Here is a 16,918-nt window from a genome sequence, read left to right as displayed (position 1 = left end):
AACGTAATCCCTTCCCGAGAAAGGTGTGGTCATATCTTGGTTTATAAAGTTTACGTTTATGCATATTTCTTCACGACAGTTACTCTCAGAAATAGATTTGTGACAGTGGATAGTGTTTTGGCTTAAACACGAATTCTGAAAAGTTTAATTTAAGAAGAAAAATTGTTAAAGCCCATTAATAGTCAACTACTTATCTAAATTGCAACAGTTGTTTATTTGATAAGTGTCTTTTTTGAGAGCAGGTTGTTTTGAAATCAATAAAAGTTCAATATATTATGAAAAGTGTAAATAATGTTATCGTCTGACGGAACAGATATTTAACAGGATACTTGTAATTTTCAGATAAAGATCTTTTTCGATGAGCCTTGAATTTGTCAATCAATCAAATATAATCGTAGGGTTTTAGTTGAGAGTAGTATATTTGTAATAAATTTCGGTTGTGTTTCGAATTGCGTTTTACCTAAAATGTTCGTACTCAAATGCATTTGAAACTAGCCGGACTCCGTTTCTAGTTGCAAAGTTACGAACTGTTCATTCTCTCATTTATTACGTGAAAATTATACCTTGCTGTATATAATTTAAACAATAGTAAGTGCATTCAGGTAGAATTTCAGATCAAGCGATTTGCCGAATCTGTACTTCTCTAGTTGCTTATTAATCTATTATGTTATTGTTTACAACATTCGGTATGAAATTACACGGAATATTCGAAGCACTAATCGAAGCTCGAAAGCAAGAGCTTGGCTTCCTCATGCATGCGAAATTTGTTTATACGAGAGTTAATAACTAATCCATGCTAACTGAAAGTCATTTCCTAACTCAATAAAATTATTTATATTTAACTAATTATAACACCTATTTAACAACTAATTAAGTTAACATCTTCACTGAACCTCACCCTTACCATAAACTTTGCCAGTCTTAATTAAATCTGGCGTCTGCTGAACGGGGGCAAAAATTTTGCTTCATGTTTGCGGTTTCACTTCGTAATGTAACGCATAATTGCCAGAATATAAAATTTACTAAGTGGGTTTATTTTATTAAAAGAGTGAGAGAGACTGCAACTGTAAATCTGCATTCGTTGAAGGTATTTTTGCTTGATTAGTTTTCGTTTAACAAATGGAAGTGCCGTCGAGAGCGCTGTGGATAGAGGTAGAAATGCTCGAGAAGTGGAATATTATTTAAACAGAATGCGAGTGCATTATAAATCAAATCGTACTCGAGTCTCTATACTTTTTTACGAGTTAATTATAGTTGCGGCTAGCCGAATATCGAAGCTGGGATTGTCTGTTTGTATAAAAGAACTAATTTAGGTGAGCGCTATAAAACGCGGTCCGGTTTGAGGATTTCCGGCTCGATTTTTGGCATATATTCGCAATGCTTGCATTGTTTCGATGATCGACTTTCCCTTGAATTGTATTGCCTACTTTATTGCTGCCTTTGTATTTGATACGTTTATAAGCTATCCTGTTATATGCGGTTCGCATCGATAGCTTCAGTTTTTATTTCACCTTTATTTTGATTTTATATGCCGCAGTAACAGGTATCGACTAAAGACCGGAATAAACGCCAGAATCATTACTTATGATAAAAAGTATTTCTTTTTTTGATGGCAAAGTTTCTACAGCGGCTCACATTTTCAGATACAAAGCTTAGAGTCCCGAAGGGTTGTTTGACTGTAAGCACCGCGTGTTGCTGACATGTGATGGCGACACCTGTAAGTTGTGGATATGTGTTGATATAAAGGACCCGATGCATTTTAGGAATAAATAAAATTTCCTATCTTTGGAATTTTCGACATTACCGTATATTCCGATATTTGAGGTCGCAATGTTTATTTGCAAACCCAAACCCACCGCTAAACATAAACTTTAATTGCAAACACAAAAGAGCATACGCGATCTAGATTAAACTTGTCTACAGGGTGGTTGGTTCTAACGCAATTCGTCTTATTCTGTACTCCATTTACTGAACAGATGGAGTTGTAAAAAAGTGTGATCTTTTAAAACCACCACTATTTGACACTCATTTTCCGACTCATGTCTCGTGTTCGATTTTAAAACAGTAGGTACGGTCGTGAATTGTCGTCGTCTGGCACGCAACTTCTAAAAGACGTTATAAATTAATGCGCCTACGAACTTTAAATCTTCAAGGGTACGTTATTCTTGGTTACCTTTTCGAGTCTTTCCTCGAGCATCACATACATTCATAGCTGCATTTTTTAAAATTTGGCTATAATTAAAATTAATGTAGTATAAATTCAAGGGAGAAGCATACAAATGAAAAAAGTCCATGTTAATAATTTATTCGTGACAAGCTAACATGCAATAAAAAAATGAACATCTGTTACCTATCATGAGAAATGTTTTGTTGTTTATATTCTAAATGAAAATTGATGCCTTTTGTAGGAAGCCGCATGAGCGACATAATCGGGACGAATGTTATACCGTTAGCTTCGAAATTTATTAAAATGTTAAAAAAAGATTCGTAATCGTAATCCCCGCATTTAAGACGAGATGAGTTTGGATTATCTTGTTTTGGCAAATTTAATCTTTTTAGGGCATTACGTTTATTTATAAATAAGATCTGATGTTTCTGATCGACGATTGAAAAAGGTGATAAGATTAAACGTATCGATGTACTTGAGTTGATGGTTAAAGCAGAGACTTTAATACATAGACTGGCTGTGTCAGGAAAAACGTGAAGTTTTTCGACCGCCATATTGCTTATAACTAGAGCTGTGCGGTCGAAATTTAAACGCTGCGAATTGACCCCCACTCCGGCAGGCCAGAGGCTTGCAACCGACGTTATGTATCGCGAAGAAAATTACGCGAAAATTATTTTTCGCGTAATTTAACGGCATGTCAGTTGATGATTTTAAAATCCATATTCACGAAATAAGAGTAATAATAATTTTAATAATGTTCAGGTGTCCGTCTCGTTGACAATAAAACTATTTGTGTGAATTATCAAAAATAATCCACGACTGAAAAGCGAGAAGCGAACAAGGCAAGGCTGTAGCGATCGGCACTGTGGGCCGATAGTGGGGGTAAATAAATTTCGAACGCACAGCTCTACTTATAACCGAAAGTGCGCGAAATTTGAATTTTCAGGTCACAAAATGCAATTTAAAATGTTAAATAAAAAAGACAACAAATCGTAATTATTTATTTAGCATAACAATATCTATATGTGTATGTAAATTCATTTAAAAATATTAATGTCCTTGAAACAAAATTAAGTTCGTGAATTTTTGTCTTAAAGAGATAGCTTTTTCACGCTCAGTAGTTAAGCGGCACTCATAACCTATTCTGAGAGTCAAATAATTTCTCAAAATTAATTTAAGCAACAAATTAAAATGAGAATTATTTACGTCCAACTAATCCATACTAACTAAACAAATGTTCATTATGTAAAAAAAAAATGTATGGCCCTACTTTGCAAAGTTAAGGCAAACATTTTAGTTACCAAATCATTTTAATGGCCATATTTACAAACAATTTCGGAAGTCCCGACACACAACCACTTTTATTTCGAGGTCTAGAAACGTTCTGTGCTAGAAACTACTGCTGCTAACCACCATAACCTCGCTTGATTTGACTTAAAAGTTATAGCAATGGCGTCCATACTACCATGCGCTATGGCTTCACCAAAATGCATTAGAAATATTACTAACAGCCAGTCTATGTATTTAAAGTCTCTGGGTTAAAGCAATTAGTGCATATTTGATGGTGTCGTTTTAATGAGCTGAGAGTGTATATTTGGTTGCCTATTTATTATTTTTTCTATCATAAAAAGCTACTAATTTTAGCAATCCTTAACGTTTATGAATATTTGTCATAAAGTTGGGGAAATCTCGTGAAGGCTGTTTTTGTCACGTTCACCTGTGTTCCTGATAACACAGCAACGGACCGCTTTTTGTTTTAGTAGTCCAAAAGCTTACGATATGATTTATTTCATTTCAAGTATTTGGACGTACCGTAACTGTGTTTTGTTTGCCCTAAGGTTGTCAATTCGATTGATGTCGAGGACTTAGATTTCATCGAATGTATGTGATGTGTTGTTAACTAAAGTAGTTAACTGCAATTGGGTCAAGCGACACGCTTGGAGATAACGTAGGTTAGCGACATTACAGTGACATCAGCTCGGTTATGTAATTCCGAAGATGGTCAGATATATTTGTTTATTCGATGCGAATGAAATGTTTCCCAAGTTGGCAACAGTGATGTGTCAATGTTGACATTATGCTTCTATTTTATTCTTCCACGAAATACGGAAAACAAACTGTCACACGTCGAATGACATTTGTTATTTTTTTCTTTATTATTTACAACGAACTCTTATTTAAGGGCGTTTAGTTACCCATTATAATTAAAACGTGAATTCAAAATTAGCATATTAACAAAATTAATTAACGCTTGTACTAGCGGGTTAGGTAAATATCGTTTGACGTTAAAGATTATACTTTAACCAAGTGGTAAATTACCAGCAACGGCAAATAAATAAATGCCCTCAATGTTCTACTCGTGTGTAATAAAGCAGCCAAACATGCACAGAAAATGTTTTCGTCCAACAATAAAACGCACTTTTTTCTGTTTCAGACGAAAACATAAGTGTTTGCAGAATTATGACTAATAATATAAACCAGTCGAAATTTAAATTGAATTTAATAATTCAGTGCACACTTCAGAAACGTTTTTCAATAGTGGTATCGGCTGATCCTTGGGGAAATTTTCGAATATTCCTTCGGGCCAGTCCACCCCTGCTTGGCTTGAACGGTTCTCAGACCACGCACTGTTGTCCAAGGAATTTCACATACGACCAACTCTGGGACTGACACGTTGCAATATTAATATACGGAGTGGCTCAACCAAAGGAGAACAAATAAATAATCCAAAAGGTATAGTTGTCAACGCAGACAATTTACAGCGACTATTAGGAAATAATCCTAGCGGCTGCGCCAATTAAAAAACAATATACGTATATATAATAAAAATTCGGTAAGCAGAGATAAAGAGGGTGATATCGGTATTGGAAATTAAGTGTCTGAGTGTCGTGTCGGTGGTGCCGCCTGTATGTTCGTGGGGTGGGTTGAAGATTAAATTGTGGTAGTGATTAGGCCGGTTTCGGCGTTATTAGTGGGAATGGAAAGCTGCGCGAGTACAACGTGTTAGGGGGGAAATCAACAAATGCACAAGAAATAAAGCAAGTGGAATGACACGATAAAGCTCCCTTTGCGTTTTGCGAGCGTGTAGCTAGTAACCAGTACGCACAGTTCGTTGTTTATGTTATTAACGCCGGACCATTCATCCTAGCGGTAGACAGATACAGAGCTTAATAAAAGAGTAAGCAACCACCGTAAAGAAATAAAACGTCACCAAGAGGAAAACGCGCGGAGGAGAGCAATTTGAAACATATTGCATTATATTGTGGACTATACGGGATCGTACCCAGGGGCAAAGCGAGATAATTGCTCGTGAAACGCCGAAGCAGGCTAATTTTTAAAAAAAGGCTTATCTCGAACAACTGGCATCAATAAGTCACGCGAAATGCTGCGGTTTCGAAATGTCGCTATCTCGAGTCAAGATGCGTTATTATGTTGACGGTGGCGCAGTCGGTGGGATAGTTTTTGTAATTGTTCTAGAGTTTAAGTTATGTGGATATCATTGAGGATAGTTTGAGTATGCGTTTTTGTCGACAATAGTTTTTCTAGTTTTGACGTATAGCTCCGTCGTGAAGTAATTATGTTATTTTTTTGGTAGAGTAGCTGTAATTGGGTGGCTATTTTTTATATAAATTTGCTCAAGTTGGACAGTTACGAGCGCGTGAATGGCCATTTGAAGTGGTGGAAAAGAGGGTGTCTCCAGTGCCCCTGTCACGCGGGAGGTTCGAGTTAATAAGAATAGGTTAACGACAACGGTAGTTTCATGGAAAATGAACTCGAACGCGTTTCGTGTAGCAGTTTATTTCATGCTTAGAGTTTACAATAAAGTTGAGTGATGATGAGAAATGCGAACATTTTTCTCCGTTGTCAAGTAGCGCAAAGCCGTTCAGGCGTTCACGGTAGTGTATAAAGCCGCAATATATTTCCTATTTCCAAGATGTTTTTCTATGTCCTTCAAGGATTCTCCATCATATCATAAATCAGGATTAACCTTGTAACCATCATGGAAACATGCATCTCACTTTCATGCCCATGGGTGTTTTGGGCGCGAACAGGCCGGCTATGGTTATGATTTTTTCAAATCTTGGCGCACAGCGCCGGTGTATGGGATAAATCTGTCAGTGTCAAAATTGTACGTGATTCCCTTGCCTTATTCCCGGTCTTCATAATTCTGACCAATGGTCTCCCAATTACGGCGCGGACCACATGCTTAATCACGTCTCGGCGTCATTTTTCAAGCAAACTCTATCGCTCAAATAACTACTTTTATGAAAAATCGCCCCACTAACCGACAAAGCGCTCCTAAGCCCGAACACTTTGACAAAAAAGCAACCTCAACGCTGACGGATTTAGACAAACTTAGTTTAAATAAAAGGAAGAAACCAAGTGCCATTCCCGTGATTGATTCGGTTAGTCGTTTTAACACACCTCCTATTCTACTTGCCACAAAAATGACTGGGTAATTGTTCGGGGTTGTATAAAGGAGTCAAACGTGTTTTGATTTTATTGCAGACGCTCCGCGATCGCACATATTACTTCATTGAACATTTCTTTTTGGTTTCAATTAACTTCCGTATGGCATCATAGGTTCACGTATAAGCCAAACACTGGCTCAGGATTGCGCTTTCACGATGTTACGTGTGCTAATGAAACCTGGCTCACCCTCGTTTTTATTTTTATTGTCAATCTAGTAAGGCAATTGTACTGCGTACGACTGTATGCTCCAAACACATTCTTTCACAGAAAATTACCTTATTTCTTCTTTTACTTGTTATGAGCGGCACTACTGCCGTAATCACGCGTTCGGAACGATCCACCTACACGTGATTATTATTTTCATTATGGATAAAGAATTAAAAATTAAGCCTTTGGGAACACTAAACCTTATATATTGACATAGCGAAACCCGTCGACAACGAGAAATTTTGTCAAAGCTTAAAAATGAAAATAAACACATTTCTCACAAACTTTCAGCGTACTGCACGAACAATTTCAGAAGCGTTTAACGCAGTGCAGAGTTTAGTTAACGACGTGGGAGCGCCGAATTTACTGTGCATTTTTAAAATTTACATACTGCTAAGAGATTTTTTACGCAGAGTGGAGGCAAGTTTCACCAAACCATTGAGATTTTTCAGTCATTTAATGAACTGTGGTGCACTGTGATAATTACCAGGAGACCGAAATAGTTACGTGTCCGGCGAACGCTTCGATTATTCGCAGGCCACGATCGTAGAGATTTTTGTGGTCTTTAGTTAACGAAGTGTGTAGTGTGCGGAGACTTTCAATCATAACTTTCAGTCCATTGACTGACGATCAAAATTTGTGACCGAATGGGCTTCTTAAGCAAGCAGGCTACTAGTCACGTTAGCTCGACCAAACGATGGATATGATTTTTACAAAAACTTACTTTTTGTTGGGGAGTATTGTGACGAACTAGTTTATTACCACTTTGCTAGTATTTTACATATGAATTTTTTTGTTATATCTTAAATATATCTAATTGTTGAATGTACCTGAATTCCGTTCGACCAAGGACGTGTTCATACGATTCGTCTGACCTACTGAACGAAGTTTCATCAGCGGTAAAGTTGATACATTGTTACAAATCAGCGCTGGAAGTGTTAAAATTAACCAAGTAACCGAGAGTCACGTGCAGTGGTTTCAGTTTGGTCAATTGAAGCATTGCCTATTTCATTGCTGCAGAATTTTAATAGATGAGCGGTCAATTACGAACTATAGCTGAATCAGCATACGTTTCAATTTGAGTTTCATGTTCAATTATTAACGGACAATGTTATTGTAACGAAGTTAATTGTTTTTCCATGAATGTGAATGGCCGCTGCTTTCATTTCAAATACTAATAAAACAATTTGGAACGACGTTTTTAAATCTGATATAAAGTTATTTTTTATTATACGGGATTTAAGTGTTTCGTGGCGCCATTTCTCGGAATGAGAGGAAACATGTTGGCAACGTGAAGAGATGACACAACTTGTTGAAAGCACTTGGCGTTTAAGTTACGATGTCGATAACTGGACGATTTTAATTGCGTTTAGGTTTTAGGTGGACTTGGGACCATCGGTTTTGGTGGTACCATGGTTAGACGTATTCGAGGAGAGAGGGACTACGGTATATCGTATTTCAAAGAAGTAATAAATTTAGCATCTCTGATAGAAACATTGTGAAGTTGTTTAGTTTGTATGTGTGCTAATCTCGGCTAAAATACGGTTGAGTTAATAACTAGAGCAGCGAGAAACGGGAGGCTAATTAAGAAAATCGGGGTTATTTGGGCTTATTTGATTAATTAAATGGCTAAATGAGTAGTTTTATAAAGCTGACAGTGTAAGTTTTAATGTTATACGGTTCTGGTCCGGTTGAGCATCGTACGTCAGCGCAAAATAACAGTTTAAGGACCACTAAGCAAAATCTATTAGCTGAGTAGACATATTGAATAGTCGGTTATCTGGAAGAGGGTTCAACCTCTATTTTATACACTCGAGTAAAATACCACAAAAATAAGAATTTTCTTTGTCGGCAACGAAATTGATTATGCTTTATTTTCGTCGATTACAGGCTTCCTTTGAACAAAACCTCAAATAGCAAAAGAAGGAAAAAAGCTCGATCAATTATCCTCGGTGATCTCAAAGAAATCGATAAGTTAAGAAATGAACAACAAACCGCAATAGAAAAAAAAAATGTTTCGGTTTTCGTTTTAATACGCAACTGAAATTGCCGGTCGGAGTTAAGTGACGATGTTTACAGCGAGGGCTGGCAATGTAACGAACTTGATAATCAGATTTAAATGCGAAGGGGTAGGACAATGATGGTAATAGCAGCGTTACAGGTGGTTATTTCTTTTTAAAGGAATTAGTCCAATAAACACCATTTCCCGTTAATTATTCTCGGAAAATTTTATTGAGATTCAAATTAATTTACTTTTAATTACGTCTGGCTATAATATTTACATTCAATCTCTTCAACCCGACCCGATGTTATTGTCCAAAGTATAATTGAGTTCGAAGCTGATTTATTAAAAAAAATATTGTTTACTTTAAAATTCAATTCGCACAGTATATATTAATTCTTAAGCGAACACCTCCTGAATAAATTCTTCGTAACAATATCCACGTGGACGTTGCAAATGCAAATTGTACTTTCTCACACTACAATTTCTTTTTTATCAACTGCTTTACCTAATGGCTTCGATATTGTACACTCTCACCAAATATTATATTAAGGAAAGCTTTTATTAAAACGCCTCCAGACTTCACAATCTTGTATTCCTCCACAAACCGCGACACGTTTCTTTTACTCATTTGGAAAAACACCCAGGACAAATATTCTTCCAATTCTAACCCAAGTTGTTCCACTTCGAAATTGAATCTCGGGACGACTGCCGAATTGTATCGACTGCTAATACACAAATTGCGTTTAAAACACAAACAGGTAAAATTCGAACGCAGAGAGGACACATTTTATTTCTAAAAAAACGTAAAACTTCGATCAGTCGCTTTGACGTTTTAGATATCGGAGCTTAAACGTGTAAATCCTTTTATACGTATCTTTTTTAATTTTGACGCTTACACTTTTAGCCCAGAATTTTTGATTGCTAAGCCTCGAAGCTTCGAAGCTTATTTAAAAGTATCTCTCTCGAGAGTTTTTTCGCCATTTTGAATCTCTGGAATCTAGAAACTTTGATTTTGAAATCTTTCCGAATGTTGTCGGATTGGAAGGATTATTTTATAAGACGGTTTGTAGTTTTATAGTACTGAATAAACAGTTTAGTTTTACGGTCGAGTCTCCGAGATTAATATCGCAGTGAGGCGTTCGTTAAAAGAAACGTTAAAGTAATATGTGCGATAAAAATGAAACTGACGTTTTTTTGACGTTGTTGCGAGGCGGAATGTGAGTTTTGTTGTAGTGAAAGGGTCGAGAGCACATCAGGTGTTTGGAAGTAATTATTGTGGCCGAGATTGATTGTCAGTTTGTTGACATTTGGGTTTAATAGAGGAGGTGCGAAAATCTGGCGTGTGCGCGCTTATTCAGCAAAATAGATCGGAAATAATTTCTCGAAAGATGTGCTGAGTTCGCTTATGCCTAGTAATCACAGTGATTGCAGCGATGACGCCCTTTGGTGAAAAGAACTCGTATTAAAGTTAGTGCATATGCATCTCTCTTTGATATTTTCCTTTGTTGGCGTTCATTTTGCAGTTCTTATTTAACGTCAGCGGGCGCTCAATGGATACTCCAATTTTGAAATTTTGCGGTGTCTTCGTATAGAGTCGAGTCATTAAAGATCGAGAGGTAGAGGAAAATCTCCAATATTTGACAACGCCAATAAAATTTAAGTGATTGCAATATTTCTAAATACCGCTCAAGAGGGATCGATTTATAGTGAAAATCGTTTCGGAGCCAATCACGTCGTTTCGTTGGTCTTGTTCTAAATGTTTAAGATTCCTTGTGTGGGAGGCAGACATAAGAGTTTATTTTTCACGTTTTGACCCGACTCGACCCACCACTACATTTTTAAAGGATCAGCTACACATCTCGTCTGTGTTACCTGTACCATTTTAGATGCTTTCAAGGAAATTGGCCGCTTACAAATGTTAGGAGTAGAGTTGTGCAGTTGTGGCAAAAACTGCCGTTTACTACTATAAGCATATTTTGTGACAAGTTAAAATGTTACATCGTGTAATGTATCCATTTTTCACGGCAATTTATCAATACACGTCATACTAGCGTTTTCTCACGGTTTATCATTTTTCATATTCTCGTACCTGCAGCATGCAGCCTGTTTTACTAAATTATACACAAATTAGACTTTCCTTTTAACATAAAAATAACAGATGCTCCTCGTTAAATATATTTGCTAGATTAATAAAAGTGATATGCTGCTGAAGCGGCTACTTTCGAAAATTCGCATCGATGGGGTTTCGCAGCACTAACGACGACGAGCGAGGCGATAATGCAATTAAAGCAATTCCGGTAAGTGGAGTATAAATGAAACGGCTAAATTAGTGTGATTTTATGTTTGAAAGACAAGCAAGGATTCAATTAATCATATATTTCTTGTCGTTCCCCTGTTGTACAGAAGCCACTAATCTAGATGGAGTTACATCTGCCAACTGACTACTTAATCCGATGCTTAAACGATCCATTTCATTACTTAAATCGCAAAAACCTTACCAGCAAGCTTTTTTGTCTTATTAAAATTATATGTGTCATTCATACGCTACATTTCTTGGCCCTTCCGCTTCGCGTCTCTTACAGGAACAAACGACCACTTCAACGCCGCCCTGTAATAAAAATGAAATTTACAAGACTTCGACTCTTGCCTATTTTGAGTAACACGCCTAGTGTTTACGAATCAAAATTCAATTATAATTCGTATTTTATTTACTTTTTTTTGGGGAGTATTGTGACGATCAAAACTGTATGTATGTCATTCATGCACCACACTTTCTTCAACGGCAATAGGTACACGATAAAACTTAAACTTAAGTCCACGTCTCAGTAATCAAATTCCGCTCATAATATATTCCTAATCTGATAACCTCGTCATAAAGGAACCGGAGAAACAATTTACGAATAGATCGTACTTAGGTTGATGCTGTGTCTTCGAAGACTTACAAAACCTTCGTCTAGGCTCTAGCTCAATAGTTACCTGTCGCGTGTTCGTCCTCATGAATAAAACAAAAGATCCATCCAAAGGAAAGACGCCATCTTGATGAATATTGCCTCAAAACAGAGCAAAGAGACCCTACTTTATTACAAATAAATCACACATAAACTATATTTACTCTTAACACGAACGCCAGCTTCCATGCAAGATGATTTGAAGCTACATTATTTTAACGTAAAGTTTTATAGCCTCTTGACTCTATAATTTGAGAATTAGTTGTTTAAAAATTAACTGGCGCAGTCGTTGTTTTGTAAATTTTGTCGAGTTCGCAGACGTCGTTTTTATCGAAAAGGGATTTTGCGCGTTTAATAATATTGTGGGGTGTAATAATTAATACCAATTTGTTAACTGCATGCATCGCTAGATCAGGTTAAAAGCTGCTATCTATGTTTCCAACAGGGTGGTTCTCTATTCAGCAACTTCATGAGATTGTGGTCCGTCATGATTAGCAAGAAAAGCTTCCTATCTGGATAGGAATATTACACCTAAGTTAATAACTAACCTGTCAATAAAATTATGTTTGATGTTACATGACAGAATCATTAATAAACGTAATGCACGTTTAAAGAGCGACCACTTTGTGTGTGAAGATTGGTGGAAGCGGATTATTTTGTTTTTTCTGACGAAGTTTTTCGGAAAAGGGATGTAAGAATGGATGTGTCCTTTAGGGAAAGTGTGAACGTTTAAAGGTGAATGTATGTTTATGTCTCTCCCGTGTTCAGTCAATTTGAAATTTGTGGTGTATTTATGTGTTGTTTCGCCCATGTTCGATTTGTTGAAATTTATTTCATGTTTTAATTTTGGTTTAGAGTTGTAACATTTTAAACCTTCTGATGACATTAATGCCTCGACTAGATATAAATCAAACAGTTGGCAATATATTATTGATAAAATTCCATAAGGCAGGAAGGCAATTTCAGTATTCAATCCACGTAGGGCGTTTAAAATGCAGGTAATCAAAAATTTACATGGCAACGATTTCGGTCGTAAAGTTCCCATGGGTGCATTGCCCAAGTTGACAAGTGGGTCTCCTGTGAAATAATATATACATCAATATCGGTACTTAGTACAAAGCTTTTCACAACGTACTTTATGGGCTATTGTTTACCAAATAATAGAGTAACCTCGGATCACTCTATTGTGGTATACATTACAAAGTAATTGTGAGCAGATAAAGTATCTACATTTTTAATCTGCGTGCTTACGTCGTCCTTTGCCTCCTATTAGGAAGGCATCAGTGCAATTTTCGGGGCAATTAAAAAAGAAAATTTGTTTCAAGTTTTCACTGTTTCGAGATACACTTTTAAATGATTTAATTACTTACTTTCTTCGTTCCTGGCTACTTGCCGAGGGTTTGTCAAGCAATAATAAAATTTTTCTTTTACGAGATCACTGGAAAGTCGGCAGACTTTAAATCAATCAAAGGTTTACAAGACGTTTTTATTACGCCACTCGCTTTAACCGCGGAATTTTATACATAGGTAAATAAATAATAACTTTCCGTGCTTGATGCAATTATTTAAGTGGCGTACAGTTTTACGTGCACTTGTTGCTTCGCGTTGCAGTCGACCGGTAGTTACGCTACACTAAAAAATGTATAGATTTTTAGGAAGCACTTCGAAACTGTATGTTGCCGAAAATTTGCTCATATTTATAGATTCTGGAAAAACAAGCCTACCTTTATCCGTTACACGTAGTTAAATTGGATTTAACTCGCTAGGGGTTTTGCTACCCTTTAAACTTACCCTACGCTGTACTTTAATCTCGTCTGTTATTCTCTAAAGTAAATTTTGATTTAAAATCTCTTATCGTGTACCTAAGCATTGTTTAAATACAAACTGTATGGCCATTTTCATAAAAAAAACGCGAAAGAAAATGCCTTATAAACTAGATTGGAAATGGAAGGGACAATAAAAATGGCTTAAAAATATTTGACCGGTTTTTTTATGGTGAGGTTTTTCTCATTTTTGTTTACTCGACGTTTTATTGTGGTGCACCAAATAACAATAGCACAAAATATTTGCTTTATTATTGCTTTCGCTACAGTAATAACGACGGATGTTGCTGTAATTTGTATTATAATGTGTCGGTTGGTCATAAACAGATCGGTACAACTAATGGAAATAATGGAATATTTTAACGGGCTTTTGTAATTTGGAGAAGCATCGATCACAAAGACACACACCGATAGCTATTTCGATATCAATAAAAGATGCGCATTAACACTTTTTACCATTTCTTTTTTAATTCAATTAACCGCAAAATTTACATCTCAGGATTAACACACATTATTACCAGACGTGATTTTGTAAATGGTGATTTAATTAAACCATGTTATTGTCTAATATTAGTTATTTAATTATCGGTACCCTTATTTGACCTCTGGACGTATGACATCTGTTGTATGTTTATTAAATAATGTTGTATTTGTCCTTTCCAGGAGTTCCGGGCCTTTGAGGTTAGTTAGAGTGGTGCTCCATCTCCTTTATTTCGTAATTAACAAACATGAATTATTATTAGCGGTAAAATGTCCTACTTTATCATGCAAGAAATTGTTGAAGCAATATCGGTTTTTACATTTTACAAAATTTCCAAAATGTCGATAAAATTTAAAAATAACTAGTGCAAATAGAGTTGTGGGTATATTAGTTAAAGTTAACAAAGAAGTAAAAATTAGCAGACGAATGTTTCGACTGTAATTTTTAAAACATTTACTTTTTGGTAGGGAGTGTTGCGACGGTCCATTTTAGTAATATTTATTTTATTAATTTGTAGACACTAGTGATAATAAAAGAAGTCGATCAAATTTGCTATAAATCTTTGCATGAAGTTTTCGAGTTTGAAATAAATAAATAAAAGTAGCTTAATAGAAAAGTAAGAGTGTTGTTTTTTCAGATTTGATTAGAGAGCCGTTTATTAATGGTGAGAATAGGATTAGGTAGCTCTTGATATTTAGCAGTACAAGTAGGGTGCAGTGGTTGAATCGATAGAGATTACACTATCGTAAACATTATTTACTTCGGAGTAAACCGGAGTTATGAAAACTGGCCAATACAATAGCCCGGCATTTGTAGGATGCAAAGTTAAGTTTGCTCAAAGCATTAACCGTCCGTGTTCGGTCCGTGTAATTTATGAGTTTGCGATTTTTATTATAACGCTCGCATTTGCGTGAATTTTGATGATTCGTTTGACGGTTTTAAGTGTAAATTTGCGAGATGGATGGTTTGTTGTATTTTCATTAAAAGATAATCCTTTTATTATTAGTTGGATAAGTGTAAACAGACGAAGGGTCTCACACAAGATGTAAGAATTGAAATTTGTCATACCGTTCTGCAAACACTTTGGCATGAGGATGAGTGGTAAGATAGTATTTAATCTATTCTGCATTTCGAATTATGTAGTTGAGCCTCGAGGGTTAGAAGGATTGAGTTCGATTCTCAAACCGGAGATAATGCGGAACTGAATTAAAACGGGACTATCACACTGCCACTATTTAGTTGGTTTACTGAAGTTTGTTTCTCTGTTCGGAATATATCAGCAAGATCCACTAATTGACAAGATAGTTTTCATTTCAACTTTAAATTAGTAGGACATTACCAGATATTTTCTGCACGGTTTCAACAAACTTCGATTTATTTCTCTAACCATCTTTTCGAGCTTGCAACATGAGAATAGTTCAAACTTTTCTGCAACTAAACTATGAGAATGCAATATTGTTCTTTTTGCCGTAATTCAGATCAAACTTGGACATACAGGTGCTTGCGAGGAAAGTTTGCTTGCAACGAACTTTAACAACGTACTTCTGACGCCTAAAAATTTTGATTATTCACCGTCTTCGCCGGTTTTAATTTATCGTTATTGTGCTTTTGTTTTCAAAGTCACAGAAAATTATCTTAATGGATAACAACAAAAGATGAAGTTCAGTTTTCGTGGACTCGCGAAATGCTGAACTTTCCCGAGAGTATTACTGATTCGTAGAAATTACCTGCAGTTGTAATATGTACGTACTTGTTCCTTTGGGATAGGACCGAGTTCGTTCGGTGCCCCTTTCTTGGTCCTAATAGACTCAACTTGTTCTCTAACTGAATAAGATAGATGCAGCAAAAGCACAAAAAGATAGCATGCGCTAAATCGAAAACAGCACTGGTTTCAGTGAATATTACCCAGTTAAAGTTCACAGTTGTTGGCTCTTTTATTTACATTAAACTGTAAGCCATTTTGTAAGACAATTTTCGATGACTCTATCTAAATTGGCGATCGACAAGTTGTCTGCTTCAGAGGCGACGGAAGTTCGGTTTTAATGTCACGTTAACTGGTTTGTACATGTCCTATTAGTATATTATGTAAGCAATAAATCGTACGTAAAGCGTTCAGAGAAGATACAGTTTCTCCCGTTGAATATAAATATACGGTGGATTGGTTCCCCAGGAAGTTAACTTTTTTTGTATTATATAAGTTTTCTTACATACCGAAAGAAAAAGTTTGAGTTATGTAAAATTTTCAGTAGCGATGTGTAAGCATATTTTCGTGTTCACTCCTAACGTACAACTGTAAATAATTTTATTAAATTGAAATAGATTTGGTCAGTAATTATTGTTTCGCTAATTTTATCTATCGATAAGAACGATCGATTCCCTCCAACTTTTAGAAAATTTTTAGTATTCGATGGGGATCCCGGGTTACCGCTTGCGCCCCAAGAAATATTCATCGAGTTAATGAGGGTAGAATTAGCTTATTCTCAAGACAGTTATTAAATCATCTGATGAAGTATAAATTCAGTACATGATTAATTAGTCCACTTAGTCCCTTTGCATACATCGTAAATGTTTAAAATTGGTATTGCATTCTCGATTTTAATTACCGATGTGTTTGGTGCTCGCGAACGGGCGTTGAATATTTAAAACTTTCGCTAAGTTTGCGTCATAGTGACGGCCGGGTGGGTAAACAAGACAGGGTGGAGATCAAAGGGCGACTAGCACACGCCCCCACCATTGATTAACACACAACTGGTGCTCGCATTAAATAGGCAGCCATTAAATGAATCCTAAAACACTTACTTATCCGATACTGAC

This window comes from Zophobas morio, unplaced genomic scaffold (genome assembly GCF_036711695.1).
Source record: "Zophobas morio isolate AGI-343-1 ecotype UQ-CSIRO unplaced genomic scaffold, CSIRO_AGI_Zmor_V1 ptg000019l, whole genome shotgun sequence".
Lineage (NCBI taxonomy): Eukaryota > Metazoa > Arthropoda > Insecta > Coleoptera > Tenebrionidae > Zophobas > Zophobas morio.
The sequence above is the reverse complement of the archived record's forward strand: the minus strand, read 5'-3'. Positions refer to the sequence as shown.